Below are 14,822 nucleotides of genomic sequence, written 5' to 3' on the forward strand. Positions count from 1 at the left end.
TGAGGTGAATACTGAGGAAGTGAGGAAGGTCGTCGACAGAAACAGGCTTGTTATCGTCGTTCCCTGCGCTCTCATTGTGTGCGCCGACAGGAAGTGACAAGGTCAGAGCTTAAACACCAACTCTGTACAGTCATTTAACAAATGAAATGGTTTTGGCTTTATTCCACAATGAGAATGACCTCTGTTTGTGCGCTTACATGTGGGCTTCCTCTAACAAGATGTTTTTTTGACTGAAAACCAAACACTATTGCTGTAATATAGAAAAAATGACTCAACCTGGAGCCTGAGGGGAAGTTCTGGTACAGTATATATCTGCATATTTGTGGTTAGATAAAGAATTCAGTGGCAAATACAGTATATGAGCAGTTTAAAACAAGGTACTGGCATGGTGGTTAACACATTTTGAAGATTTTGAGACAATAAGCTCAGAAATTGACATATGCTCAGTTTATTTAAGTATGAAAATGGTAAAAAATAAATAAATAAAGACATAGAGAGTAAATGTACTTGAGTAAAGTTTTCAAGTCTTGATGTTTTACTTGAGAAAGATTTGACTCATTTTACATGAGCTCCTCTCTGTTAAAAATCTCCAAAATTTCAGCTTTTCAGGAACTTCAAATAACAGTTTTGTTTCAGTTTGATAACCAAATAACTTTTAGATTCTGTGTGATCTGACGGCTGTATTTATTTCTTGCTTCTTCTTTCTGTTTTCTTTCCCTTTCTTCCTCTTTTTTTCCACTGTTCTTCTTTCCTTCATTCTCTGCTCTACTTTCTCTGTTTCCTTCCTGCATCTTTCCCTCCCTCTTTCGTCATTCATGTTGTTCCTTCTAGGAATGCAGCGATTAGTCAATTAATCGCTAAGCAAATAGACAGAAAATTAAAAAAGCAACTATTTATATATAATTGATTAATAGTTTCAGTCATTTTTCAAGCAAAAATACTAAAATTTCTCTAGTCCCTGCTTCTTAAATGTGAGAATTTGATGTTTTTCTTTGACATATATAACAATTCAATTGAATATCTTAAGATTCTGGACTGTTGGTTGGACAAAACAAGCAAATCGGAGGCATCACTGTAGGCTCCAAGACGTCATAAATGGTATTTTTTCAGTATTTTTTAACATTTCACAGACCAAATGATGAATTGATTAATCGAAATAATGGAAACAATCATTAGTTGCAGCCCTACTTCCTTCTTTCCTTGTCGTTACTGTTTTCCTTTCACAGCTGATCTGTTTTCACTCAACAGTAAAACTCAATTCCCCGCTGTCAGGACTTTTGGATACTTCAGTAAATTTTACTGCTGATACCCGTATATCAGCTAAATTTAGACAGAGAAACTAACAATTGAGGAATTACAAATGAAGTAGTCAATTAAAACAGTTTCGATGCGTGCAGAGGGGCGAGGAAGATGAGGAGAGGGTGTGTTTTCTGTGTGTTTGTGTGTGCTGGGAGACCGCGTTTAAAGCTCAATATCCAAACTCCAAGCTAATTGCTTCCTATCTGCTGTGGACTCGTCTGACCTCCTCTCAGCTCCCTCTGCTGAATTTAAATGCAGACAAGAGACGCTTCCAGACACCTGCAGGATGCACAATATATCTCAACACCAGCTGTGACTCTGACGGTGGTGAATATGGAGAGGAAAGAGGAGAGCTGTCCTGCAAATTGTGCAAATCACTCACTTGTTAAATACATCAAATAATGGAAATTAGCCGTCTACTTACTTATTTCTGTTTTTATTCTGTTTGGTGTTCATTGTAGTTTCTGAACGGCACTTAAGAGGGAGGGTTTTTGTTTTTCTTTGTAATTTGGGCGAACTGAACCTTTAGAGTTATAATCATGGGTGACTTGGTGGCATACAGTATTCATTTGTACAAATAAAAAACACAAAAAACGATGTATTAAAGGGGTAAAAAAAAGGATTTTGCTAGTGAGGTTTTAATAAAAACCCAAAAGGTCTTATAAAGACATCTCAACAAAAAAGTAAAAAAAAATAAATAAATAATGTTTCCAAAAAGTCACAGTAGTCTTTGTACAAAAAACAGACAGTTTTTTGTTGTTGTTTTTTTGCTTTTGTTTGTTTCTTTTTTGCTGTTTTTAACTTTTTAAATAAAATTTCAGCTTTAAAATATCAGAATTTTGGAACTTTTGTAGTTTGAAACATGTACATTTGAATGTGTGTAAATTTGAGGTTGACTCAGGTAAATTTTGAACATTGGACAATTGCAGCATTGTGTTTTGAGAGTAATTCTCCCTACTTGCGTGTTCACTACATACAGTTTTGCAACAGTAGTGTAAAATTCAAAATATTCAATGTAGTTTTGAAAAAATGCCCACTTTCAACATTAGCCTCATTTGCCCTGCTATTTTTGTTTAAAGCCATATTAAAATGCCTCGAAAATGCAAGTACTGCCCTGCCATCTGTGAGAAGAGAACACAGCTTTTTAAACACTATAGAATAAAACATGGGAATTATGCAAGAACTGAGCCCTTACCTTGCTTGTATCAGGAATGTATGTGTACATTGAATAAAACTGAATACTTTGCTCATCTGCGGAGTACTCACTTAAAAGTAAATCACAAAGTTGATTGTCCTTATAAAGACTGTAAATTTCAGAGCAGTGTATACTCCACTTTCAATGCACACAAAAGTAAAACACATAGAGAGTATACTTGGAAGAATTTCAAGTCTGAAATAATTGTCAGTATAACCAGTGATGCTTGTGATGAAGCAGCCAGTGAAAGTCAAGGTGAACTAGAGCAACTGGCAACTTCTGACACAGAAGACCAAGAGGTCATGGAAGAAACTTGCAATGATCTTTGCGGTTTAGGAAAACAGCTTGAACATAATGCAAACTATTCTGCATATCCCAGAGAGTGCTGTACAAGAAGTGATACAACACCTTTGCCAAATACATGACCTGTCACAACCATTAGAAAGAAACATTATCCAAATGTGGATGAATTAGTTGTAAAAGAAGTTATCTGTGCTTTTTCAGAAAGTAATGCGATGACATCACTGTGTGGCAAACATGGATCTCTAGGAACTGTAAAAAAGAGGGCAGCTTATGTGAGGAATAAGTTTCCCCTGGTGATGCCTGTAGAATATATTGTTGAAAAAGGCACAAAAACAGTTGTATATGTCCCCAGACAACACATGCTACAGAAACTTTTAAACAAAACTGACATTTTAGATAAAGCAATGTCAGAAAAGGTGCAAGTCCCACATGAATATAGTTCATATGCCGATGGAGAGCACTTTAAGGAAAATTGCCTTCTTTCAGTGGATGAGTTCACAGTTGCACTGATACTATATCTTGATGACTTTGAAGTAGCCAATCCTTTGGGAACATCAAAGCAGAAACACAAAATGTGTGCAGTGTATTGGGTTATTGGTAATGTACCTGCCAAATACAGATCAACACTAAATTCTACTCAGCTTGCTCTACTCTGCAACACCTCCACAATCAAACAGTGTGGGTATGAGAAAGTTCTGCAACCCCTTATCCATGATCTTGTCTCATTAGAACAGCATGGTGTTTATGTAGAGCGGCTAGGCACAAGTGTGAAGGGAACAGTTTTGTGTGTAGCAGCAGATAACCTTGCTGCCCATTCACTTGCAGGTCTCCATGAGAGCTTCACAGTAAACAAGTTTTGCAGAGTCTGCACAGCATCCAGAGTTGACATTCAGCAACAAGAGGTACGTTGTGGTTCGTTTCATCTCAGAGATAAAAACTCTCATGACAGACATGTGCAAGAGGTGAGGAAAGACTCAAGCTTAAGTCAAAACTCTGGGGTGAAAGGACAGTGTCCTCTTACTAAAAGTCTGAAACACTTCCATGTGGTCAAGGGTTACCCTCCTGACATTTTACATGATGTCTTGGAAGGAAATGTCCCAGTTGAGGTATTTTTGTGTCTGACAGACTTGATTGCCAAGAAGTATTTTACCTTAGATATGCTAAATCAGATCATCATCAGATCCTTTGAATACATGTTTACAGACAAGACAAGACAGCCTCAGACAATTGGCAAAGGATTTTCAACCAAAGGGACCATTGGTGGAAATAGTCATGAGAACTGGTCCGTCATCAGCCTTCTTCCACTTTTTATTGGTCACTGTGTCCCTGAGGGAAATAACTCTTGGGAAATTCTCATGCTCCTCAAAGATATTGTAGAGCTCGTTGTGGCACCTAAGCATACTGATGACACTCAGGTTGCGACCAAAACATCACTATGTGGAACATTATCCTCACCTGATAAAGAAATTTGGTCCTTTGACTGATGTTTGGACTATGCGCTTTGAGGGTAAGCATAAATTCTTCAAAAAAGTAGTCAGAGAGTCCCAGAATTTTAAAAATGGGGCCCTGAACCTTGCTACTAAACACCAGAAAGCCCTCAGCTACCATTTGGACTGTAGCTCATTTTTCAGGCCAGCAGTTGATATTGCAAAGGTTGCAATGGTCTTGGTCACATCTTTTCCCAGTGATGTTCAGAGAGTACTCCCTGAAAACATAACCACTGCTGGGTCAGTGCTTGTTGCATCATCTGTCTGCATCGACGGAATCAAGTATAACCTAGACATGATGCTCTGTATTGGTTCCTGTTCAGGTCTCCTTGAATTTGGTCAGATTTCACAGATTGTTGCAGCTAACCCAGAACCCTGAATTCAACAATGCACTCTGTAACCTTACAAACATTTCTGACCTCCCTGAGAAACCCACTATCCGAATTATTCCTGTCCTTGATCTCATACCAGCGCCACAAAGTGAAACAAGCAGTGACGTGAGCAGCCAGCCTGACAAAGACATCTTGTCTACCTCATCAGGATATCAAGCATGATATTCTTGAGAAGCTGGCGGAGACAATCTATGACTACAAAGCCTACCCAACAAAAGAGGCCTTGGTAGCAGAACACCCCTGCCTTAAAGAACAAGGCTCATCATCTGGCTGTCAGGGATGGATAAACAGCCTCAAATTCAAAATGGGGAACTACAGAACGAAAATGCGCCAGCTGGGACGGCCTGATGTAACAGTCAACGGTGGTAAACGGGGAAAAAACAATGCTGATGGTGAGCCTTCTCGCAAAAACATAAAGAGGCCAAGAAAAGGAGAAATCAAATACCTTCCAGATTTTCCAAAGGGAATGGCTTGAAGCGGTTCGAGAGGCCATGGTCAATGAAATGCAGAAGAAAAACCCAAATGATTCTCTTATTAGAAAAAACATGGACATCACATTTGCCCTTAGGAGGGAGGAGGTCGTAAAGCATGAGCCTGACATTAGCCAGATGGTCCGGCGCTGGACAGCGCTATTCACTGAAAGCCAAGTTTGTGAAAGTGTCCTTTAGATTTCTTGTCTTATTTGTGTTACACACATCATTGGACAACATGTTCAGAGAGGTTTATTAGTGTAATAAGTAACTATGCCTGAATATCAAAGTTTTCAGGTATACTTGGAGTTTAACAGGATTGTTGGGAGAAATCGTAAAGAAGAGTTCTTTGGTGTTCTTGATGGTTTGTGTCCAAGCTTGATGGAAATCTTCAAGAGGAAGACAGGTCGGATAGGCAAGCAGTTAGCTGACCTGCTACAACAGACAACGGTGGGTTGATATTTCTGTTTTTTCTTGTAATGATATTGATGTTTAGTTCATCCATATTACAAAAACTAATTCTCCCACCTTCCTTTGTGGTACTTTTCTATATGAACAAATGCACTGATAGAAGATATATTTGTTCTCCATTTAAGTGTGTGTTATACCTCTTTGCAGAGCACTGACCCAACAGCCATTAGATGCCTGAGAGGACTTCCAGTCATTCTTGGGGATGATGCATCTATGTTCTTTAAGAGCAGTTCGGTACATAATATTTTAACATTTAATATATTCATATTTTTAATAAAACTAGGATTTCAAGTGTATTTAACTTATAATATTAAGTTTTGACTATACTACTTTTAAGTAGACTCCACAATTATTCTCGATTGTTGATTACTTAAACCATTTAAGTGTATATAACTTAAAAACATAAATTCTGACTATTTTACATTTAAGTTGACTATATTTAAACAAAATAATTTTCTCTACTGTCAATTACTTAAACCGTTTGAGGCAATCACTTGACATAAACGGTTTAAGTACAATCAACTTATCCGGGTTTACAGTGTGATGACAAAGACAAGTGTTTTAAGAATACAGCTCCCATAGTCACATACAAAATGACACGTGAGTCGACCACCAGAGGCAGCAAACTCACCTTGAGCAACTACATTGTCCGTATAATAAAAGAGGAAAAATTATAGTTTTACTTTTAAAAATAAAAAATCCTTAGAAGACAGTCAACTATGCTATGCATCCACATAACTTCCTGGTCACTCGGTTGTGAATATGTCATCTGAATCTCAGACAGGAGAGGCGGATTCAACCAGCGACAAAGAGAAATACTTCATTGAAAGAAATGCAAATACATTGAATGGCTAAAACTGAAAAGTGCCGACCATAAATCGTCTCAAAAATTGTGTTTTCTGCAGTGAAAATTTTAAGGATTATAAGTTTTTCATAATAATAAGAGAATATGACTGACTCTGGTTGAATCACAGCAAAGAAAAAACAAAAGACAAACCGTCTATGAAAAGTTACTGACAGGCAGAGATTTCTATCTCCTCCTTCTTCAGTGGAGAACAGACAGCAGCTACAACAGCCCACAGTATGAGTCAGTCCTCCACAGCGCACAACAGCTGCTTCAGATCTGACACCGGTGATCACTCTGCCAGCCTGTAGATCCTGAATGCTGATGGCTGCAGCATTCACTAAGTTGGGTTAAGCATCAAACCTGTGTGATACGACAGCTTTGATGAATGTGATCCTGCATTTCCTATCAGTCTGCACCTGATAACGAAACAAAAGCCCGTACTGTCCAGTGTCGCTGCTGATGCAAAGCAGCAAAAATCATAATGTAAATATTAAGGCTGCAACTAACGATTAGTTTCAATGTTGATTATTCTGCCAAGTATTCATTTAGTCTATAAAATGCTAAAAAATAGTGAAAAAAGAGGCCACAGTGATGTCTGACTAACAGTCCAAAACCTTCTGTCATATATGACGAAGAAAAATAGTCACATATGAGAAGCTGGAACCAGAAAATATTTGGTGTTTTTCCTTGAAAAACGACTTCTTTCAAAGGACTCAGTCAGTTTCTAGCAACCAAATTTCGATCAAAATCAATTTATGTTATTGGAAACGCCACAATTAGTATATTAGGCAAATAAATTAGGTTGTACTTCTCGTAGAGTTCAACATTGGTAAACAGTGTTTACCTTTGAGGGAAGACCATCTAAAATAGAGGGATTAGTTGTATCTCACAACCAATGAAAACAAATGTCTCTTGAAAAATCCTCAAAATAGGACAGTTAATATCTGTGTGACCTCGTAGCAGAGCTTGTCAGGGAAACATTTGTCATTTTGAGCGTCCGAACAACCGATGTTGTCATTTTTCTGACGAGGACAGCCTCCTGCTCAGCCACATTATCAGTCCAGGTTCTGCAGACTGTCAGACACCAAATGATTCATGCTCTTTAGTGACTGGAGTGTCTGAGTAGAAGATTGTTGGATGTTAGCCACAGGTTTCATTGAACAAAAGGATCTCTTGAAACATCAAAAACATCTCTCGCCCTTGGGGCTTTTCCAGCGATCCTTCCACACCGAGACAACCAGAGGAATCCAAAATACCAAAGAAAGAAAAGAGGAAAAGACTTGACATACCTAAATCTAATCAACAATAATACTGACAGAAGAGAACACCACAACTAAGGTTTAATTCATTTAAAATCACCAACATAAACAATAAGAACCAGGCAACATAATGTACAGTAATTTCATATATCATAATCATAATATCACCGAGCTACTGAAGACCTTTGAAGCAAATGCTGTCATTGAAAGCAAGTATGACGCGTTCGTTCTTTTTACCACTTTGAAAAAACACTGTTAGTTTGAAAAGTTTTCTTGTTGTACATTAATGATTAGTTTTACAAATTAAAGGGACATTGAAGGTGACCTTTGTTGCCATCTAGTCATTTCACAGCTTTGTACTATTCATGCGTGCATGTAAGGAAATAATAACCTCTTAGAGCCGTGGACTTGTATAGCAGTTAATCAAAGGAAGGTCTTTAAACCTGTGAAACTAATTAACTGCCGATAGAGCACGCTGAGGTAACAAATCCAGGGGAATTGTGGGTACATATTATGAAATACATGATTATATTTTCCTGATGTTAGACTTCAGGAATGACAAAATAAGACACATGCCCCTTTTTTCCCCTGCCAATTACCTTGTACTGCCTGATTATCAATTAAGCTAACTGAGGAGTAAAATCCATTAAAAACTGCTTCATGATGTGTTCTCAGTTTTTTGTCCTCAACGTTGTAAACTGAAGTGTGTTAAGCAATACTTTACATTTCAGGAGATTTTTTTTGAAAGAATATGACTGCATTTTAATAACTTTTTAAGATGCAAATCACAACAGTAATGTGCATCATGATTCATCAGGTGTGTGTGTGTGTGTGTGTGTGTGTGGGACGGGAAAACTGGGGATAATCATTTATGGGTTGAAGGGTTAAGGGATGGTGAAAAAAACAAATGTGTGTGTCTACATCTTGCTGTGTGTGTGTGTGTGTGCTGGGGAGCAGGTGTTTTCCTCCAGCTGTGATGAATCACCCTGTCCTCCTCCTCCTCCTCCTCCTCCTCCTCCTCTTCCTCTTCCTCTTCCTACTCCTCGCTACGGGCCACAGGAGGAGATGATACGCTGAACCCACCGGGAGGTTCCTGCTATCAGCCTTCACCTTTGCCACAGTGCCAAAATGTCAGAAGTTTGCATCTAATCTGTCTTTTTACACCTGTTCTATCACCGCAGCACTGTTGTGGAGGAAGAGAGGATGCTTCACTCCTTACCGGGCATCATTTATCCATCATTTCTCACCCAAAGCTGCATAGCGAAAAAAGTACAGCTAAAATATATCTGCATGGATCAGTGTTGGCTAAAATAAAGTCATTCTACTGTACTTTACGGTGTTTTGACCACCTCAGTCTCCTAGTGTTGCAAAAAGTTGCTCAGAGTGAGAATTTCACAAGGGAGGGAAAAGACTCATAGTGTATTATAATTCTCATAGCTGTAATACATTATAATCATTGATATAATGTGATTATGGGTTACTCTAAGTGGTCATTTGGTGTTTTAAGTAAAGTGAGAATATATAGTGAAGGAGGGTTCCCACCCCGGGTCTCAAACCCCAGACGGCTACACCAACCAGTCAGCCAAAGAATTAAGCTGTTGGCCAAGTGCCAGCATGTCTAGTCATCCGTGGTCGTTACTCTCTAGAGGGCACAGACCTGCACTGTGACACTATGCAAGAACAACACACAAAATGTTGTGAAATTAATTGATATGCTTAACGGGTCAAAACAGAAATTGAGTACTTTGATGATGAACAACTGAAATACGGACATTTACATTTCACTAATGTTAATGTTTTTCCCCAAAAAACTCACTCTAAACACTAAACTGACTCATAATACCTGAAACAATTCTACTTTACCTGTATCCTTATAATTTACTTTTATGCAAATCAATCAAAGTGACTCCTTAAAAAACAGGTACAGACCATTCACCGGTGTTAACACTTGGTAAGTCTCAACCTTGGTGAGTTCTTGTGTCCACACAGCGTTTCTCTCTGGCAGGAAAGTGCTGTCGGGGCGCTGGGGAGCGCTGGGATGAAGCGCTTGTGCAGTGAGAGAATCAAAAAGTCGTGTCAGATTTGAGAACTCAATTTCTGTTCTGACCCGTTACACATATAAATTAATTTTACAACGTTTTGTGTGTTGTTCTTGCATAGTGTCACAGTGCAGGTCGGTGCCCTCTAGAGAGTAACGACCACGGATGACTAGACGCGCTGGCCGGTAGCCAACGGCTTCATTCTTTGGTTGACTGGTTGGTGTAGCCGAGGTTTGAGCCCCGGTGTGGGAACCCTCCTTCACTACACATAGATTTAAAGCACCAAATGACCACTTAAAGTAACTTATAATGACATTATAATGAATTATATAATGATTATAATGTTTATGCTATGAGAATTATAATATACTATGATCCTTTCAAAATAATTGTCAGTGAGTGACCAGCAACTATGAAGAATTATGATTATAAAATGCTTAATAATGTGTTATGATTATTGTTATAAAGCGTTATGAATATTTATGAGTGCTTAACTATAATTATGGAGTACTACAAGCACATTATAACATGTTATAAGTATGTTTATAATGCATTATAGACATGTGTTACTGAGACTAAAGCTATCAGCTGATCACGTCACGTAAATTTCAGGAGTCACATTCTTTTATTTATATAATATAAATCATTTAAGCTGATCATCTCCCAGTGTTTGGATCTATTTTTCATTTAGCGGGCTATACGGCTGTCATTTCAATGTGTCCGATACATATTTATTCAATACTGAACAACATCTGCTGCTACATACAGTATATATTTATTTCTATTATGTATACTGAGCATCTTGGGCACAAAAATTTCTAATTTAATTTATCATATCAGACTCATTACTGGCTGATACCAAATATTAAGAGTTTTTGGCAACTTTAAAGAAAGCTATGAGCTGTGAGATGTCATGAATAAGCAGTCTTGTAGATTCTTGTTCATGTTCTCATCAAGAGATATTGTTGGATTCTATGAGCCAGACGTCTTAAAACTCTCTTAAAAATTCAGAAACGAACACTTCTGAAGAACCTTGTTGACCTTACAGTCAAATCACAGCTTGACACTGAAGAGAACAGAGTGAACAGAGTTTTCAGTGGTCTCGTACCAGGCAGCACGAATAAGAAATGCTGAACAGCGGCAGCCTTATCGCATTATTGGTTTATTTTTGAGTAGTGCAGAGTGACATTTTCACCAGGTCGAACGGGTCGGTCAGATGTGGCTGTAAACCAAACTGCCACTGAGCCTTTTACACCGCACACAGACGGACGTGAAGATTTGTCTGTATTCAAACACCGAAATATGTGTGAAAAGATGAAGATATTGAGAAGATTGTCATGCAGAAGAGGTTTCATAACTCCACAAGCGACTCTCTTTCTTTCTGTTGCAATGCAAAGTCTTGAAGTGGCATTCTTCCATGTTGTGGGTGACGCAGCGTTTCGCTCTCTCGAGGAGAAGATTTGACACAATAATTCCAACTGTCAACGAAAACTTTTTTTGTCCTTCTGAAGTTCAGAGATCTCACCAGAATTGTCAAGAGACACTTTGAAGAGTCACTGTAAAGGTTTAGCCGAGCACAGTGAAGACTGACACCTGCGGTACAAAAGAAACGGAGGACATCTTAAACCTTCCAGCTGCTCACCTACGATCGGAGTGACGCAGCCTCTGAATCTGTTTCATGAAGTTACAAGAGTTGTACCTTGATGGATAGATTGCTGTCAGGATTACTCTAACACTTCCTGTCAGAGTATAGTTTCTGCTTTTGAGCTTAAACAGCTACAAACAGCTAACACAGGCGCAGTCGGTCCTGGCTGACCCTCGCCACCCCCTGTCCGAGGAGATCAAGTTGCCTCCATCTGGTCGCAGAGACGATCTGCCAAGATGCTCGACCAATAGACTTAAGAGCTCATTTATCCCTGCTGCCACTGGCCTTTTAAATAACTCAATGTGATTTTTATATTGAACATACTGGATGTTGTCTGATGGTTATGTGGTTACTGCTGGCTGTACAACAATATAACCAGTTTTTAATATAAAAATATATATTTAATATAAATATATTTAAAGAAAAAAATTAAGGTGATTCTTTTGATCCATTTAAGATGTAAAACAAGAATTTCCTGCTATTGGGTGAATTTTTCAGTTGGAGATTAAGATGGTTCCTCTCACTGCTTTATCATCTATTTAGGTGATGAAATTGCACCATTTGAACAGACTTTGATATCACAAATGTGTCAAAGTGTCTTACTCAGTCATATAAAATGCTAAGAGAGTCTTAACAACATGTTTTACTTCAAGTTTTTTGTGTTTTTTTTTTCTTTTTTGGTGCTTGGTGATAGAATTTAATGCATAAAATAATTTCAGAAAGATCTTCTGACAACGATGGGAAAAAGAAAATTATGGATCGGCACCAACATCTACCAGTTTCTGTCACCATCGTACCCTTCATCCTCCTCTTATCATGTACATATAAGGCTAAAATCAGCCAAACAGCAATAACCACATGGATGACTACACTGTAGTGTCATGGAGATGTGTGTAGACTCCTGGATTTATTTAATAAATATCCTGTATATATCTAGTTTAATCTTAATATGTTAGTGTGCTCTTGAAATAAAGATTTTTTGGCATTTCTCATGCAGATTAAGTGCTACATTTCAGTTTCCATATCTTTTTCTTTTTCCCATCTTTTATTATAGGGTCCATGTATCTCCGTACAGAAATGATGTCGACAAATTTATCATGTACATATTTATGGGGCTTAAAAGTGGTGCTTTTTTAAGGAAATGTGCATAAAAATTTAACAGTGCTTGAGGAAAAACTCTTAGAAAACACATCTAGGAATGATCTTCATCAGGAAAGTGGGCCCATGTTTGAATCTTACCAGATATAGTCCAAATATCTGGAATATCAAGGAAGTTGGTAAAACCTGGAAAACTGCCTTCTAATCAGTTTGGCAGCTTTTGTCAATGAACTTCACACTGCCTGTTTATGTTGAGATGTGTTGAACGGGAAACCAAAATGTGGGAAAACCAAACAACCTTTAGTGAAAAACTGTCACTGATGCTTTTCATAGATAGGAGCTGTCTACTTTAATCTGTTTAAAAACTGGATGGACACAATAAACCAATACAAGTTGAATGAACTGCAGCCTCAAAAATAACCATGACATAAATAAATGCCCTTTCAAGAACAGTTTATAACCTTCATATAGGTATGACTTGTACTCGAGGTGTTCCTACTTTACAGTAATAAACTCATAAGTCAGTGTATATGCCAACTAGTCAGTCATTTATATAATCAAGCCAGACAAAGCACCTCTTCTGATAAAAAGCCGAATGTTCACACTGTCAAGGCTGCTGGTTTAATGTACCGACACTTGCTTAAGAACATCCGAGTACTGCTGAGTTGAATAGCAGTTTTATAGTGTAGATACAGATAAATGATTCATTCTGGTTGAATACAAGCTTTGACGCATTCAGCGAGAAGAAATTAAGTTGCCCATTAATACCATAATGATCTGTAGAACAGAGCCATAAGACTCAAGTCTGTGCAAAAAACTGAGAACACTGTGAGCTGATGGACGACTCTCCGTAGCCCCGAGACCTCAACATCACAAAGATGTGTTTTTTTTCTCTATTACATTTATGGTTTTTCTGCCGTTACAGCGCTGAATAGCAAGTATCAGAGTGGAAGGAGAGAAAGACAGGGACCGGCCACAAAGACCTTGAGCCGTAATTACACTTGTTGCAGGATGTGTGGAGACGTTTCAACACCAAACACCGCAGCGAGCATTTCTGAAGGGCTTCAGTTTCAAACCGAGGAGAAGAGAAATCAATATGAAAATGATTCTGCCCTTGGTGTGAAGAAGAATGACAAGAAAAGATGGCCTGCGGTGTCGTCTTGTTGCATCCTGGGTAATATTTCACATCTATTCGCTCAGTATGAAGGCAGATATACATGTTTTGTGATATGAGAAACTACATTTCAAGACTTTTAGATCTCATTTTATGAAGCAAAATGTACGAAAACTTTCACTTTTCTGATCTCAACTCTCACAAAAAAGCGTTCTTTCCTTGAAGTTTGTCCCTTTACCCAAAATTCATATCAGACACGAGACGTCAGCACATGTTTGAGCCACTGAAGGGATCACATGTTCAAACCTCAAATCATCTCCTCTACCGCTCTCTTTTTTTGCAGCACAGCTGACTAATATCAGCGATTCAGAGGACAAAAATGTTCATCAAGTATGCTGCATAAGGAGAATGCAGGAATATAACAGCATTGTTTTTGTTTATTGAATGATATTGATTAGCTCTGAATGGGAAACCAGAGAAAACAAACTGAGGGACTCAATTAATCGCTGTTGTTAACATGTTTGCAACATATAGAAAGTAGATTACATAATTGTATTAAACTATATGCAAGTAAAAAGTTACATAAACTTACATAAGTGTAACAGCAGAATATGGTGTGATGATTAGCAGGGCATAAAATAATGTTACCTCATTTCTGAACTTGTAATTATTTGTATTTATCAATATCAGAGTCCAACCATTAAATCAGCAGGCTGTTATTATGAGCCAGTATTTAGCATCTTGACAGTTTGCTTATGCACTCGGTCGCCAGTTAATGAATAAAACTAATGCAGTCTAATAAAACAGCGCTGCAGTAAATCCGGACCTCATTAGATTCTAATTTTCAGTTTTTGGTGAAACTGCGTTAAAGAGGTGTTGAATTAACTTTGTAGTGATTTTAGATGCTTTAGTTTTTGTTGCTGTGGAATTCTATCGCATTGTTTGAGTTGTTTCTATTATTTTGTCCATTAAATAGTTTGAGTATACAGTATGTCTGCAGTACAGAAATACCAAATATTATGTTTGCAGTCATTTAGAGACTGTAAAGTTATTGCATAGTTTATTTTTCAATAGTAAAATGTTCCACTGAGTATTTAGTATCTTGGTCACTATTCTTTAATAATCAAATATTTGTTCATGTTGTGCACTAATGTTAAAATACCGTCATTGGATTTTTTCAACCAATCAATCAATCCTGCCTCT

The 14,822-nt window shown here is 37.9% G+C and overlaps 1 protein-coding gene across 11 annotated transcripts in view; it reads right to left on the reverse strand.

Annotated features, from left to right (window-relative positions):
* LOC121908104 (receptor-type tyrosine-protein phosphatase N2-like) overlaps nt 1–14,822 on the reverse strand; it is a 250,156-nt gene that overhangs the window by 168,732 nt on the left and 66,602 nt on the right. The window lies entirely within an intron of this gene.

The sequence above is a fragment of the Thunnus maccoyii genome, chromosome 12 (genome assembly GCF_910596095.1).
Source record: "Thunnus maccoyii chromosome 12, fThuMac1.1, whole genome shotgun sequence".
Lineage (NCBI taxonomy): Eukaryota > Metazoa > Chordata > Actinopteri > Scombriformes > Scombridae > Thunnus > Thunnus maccoyii.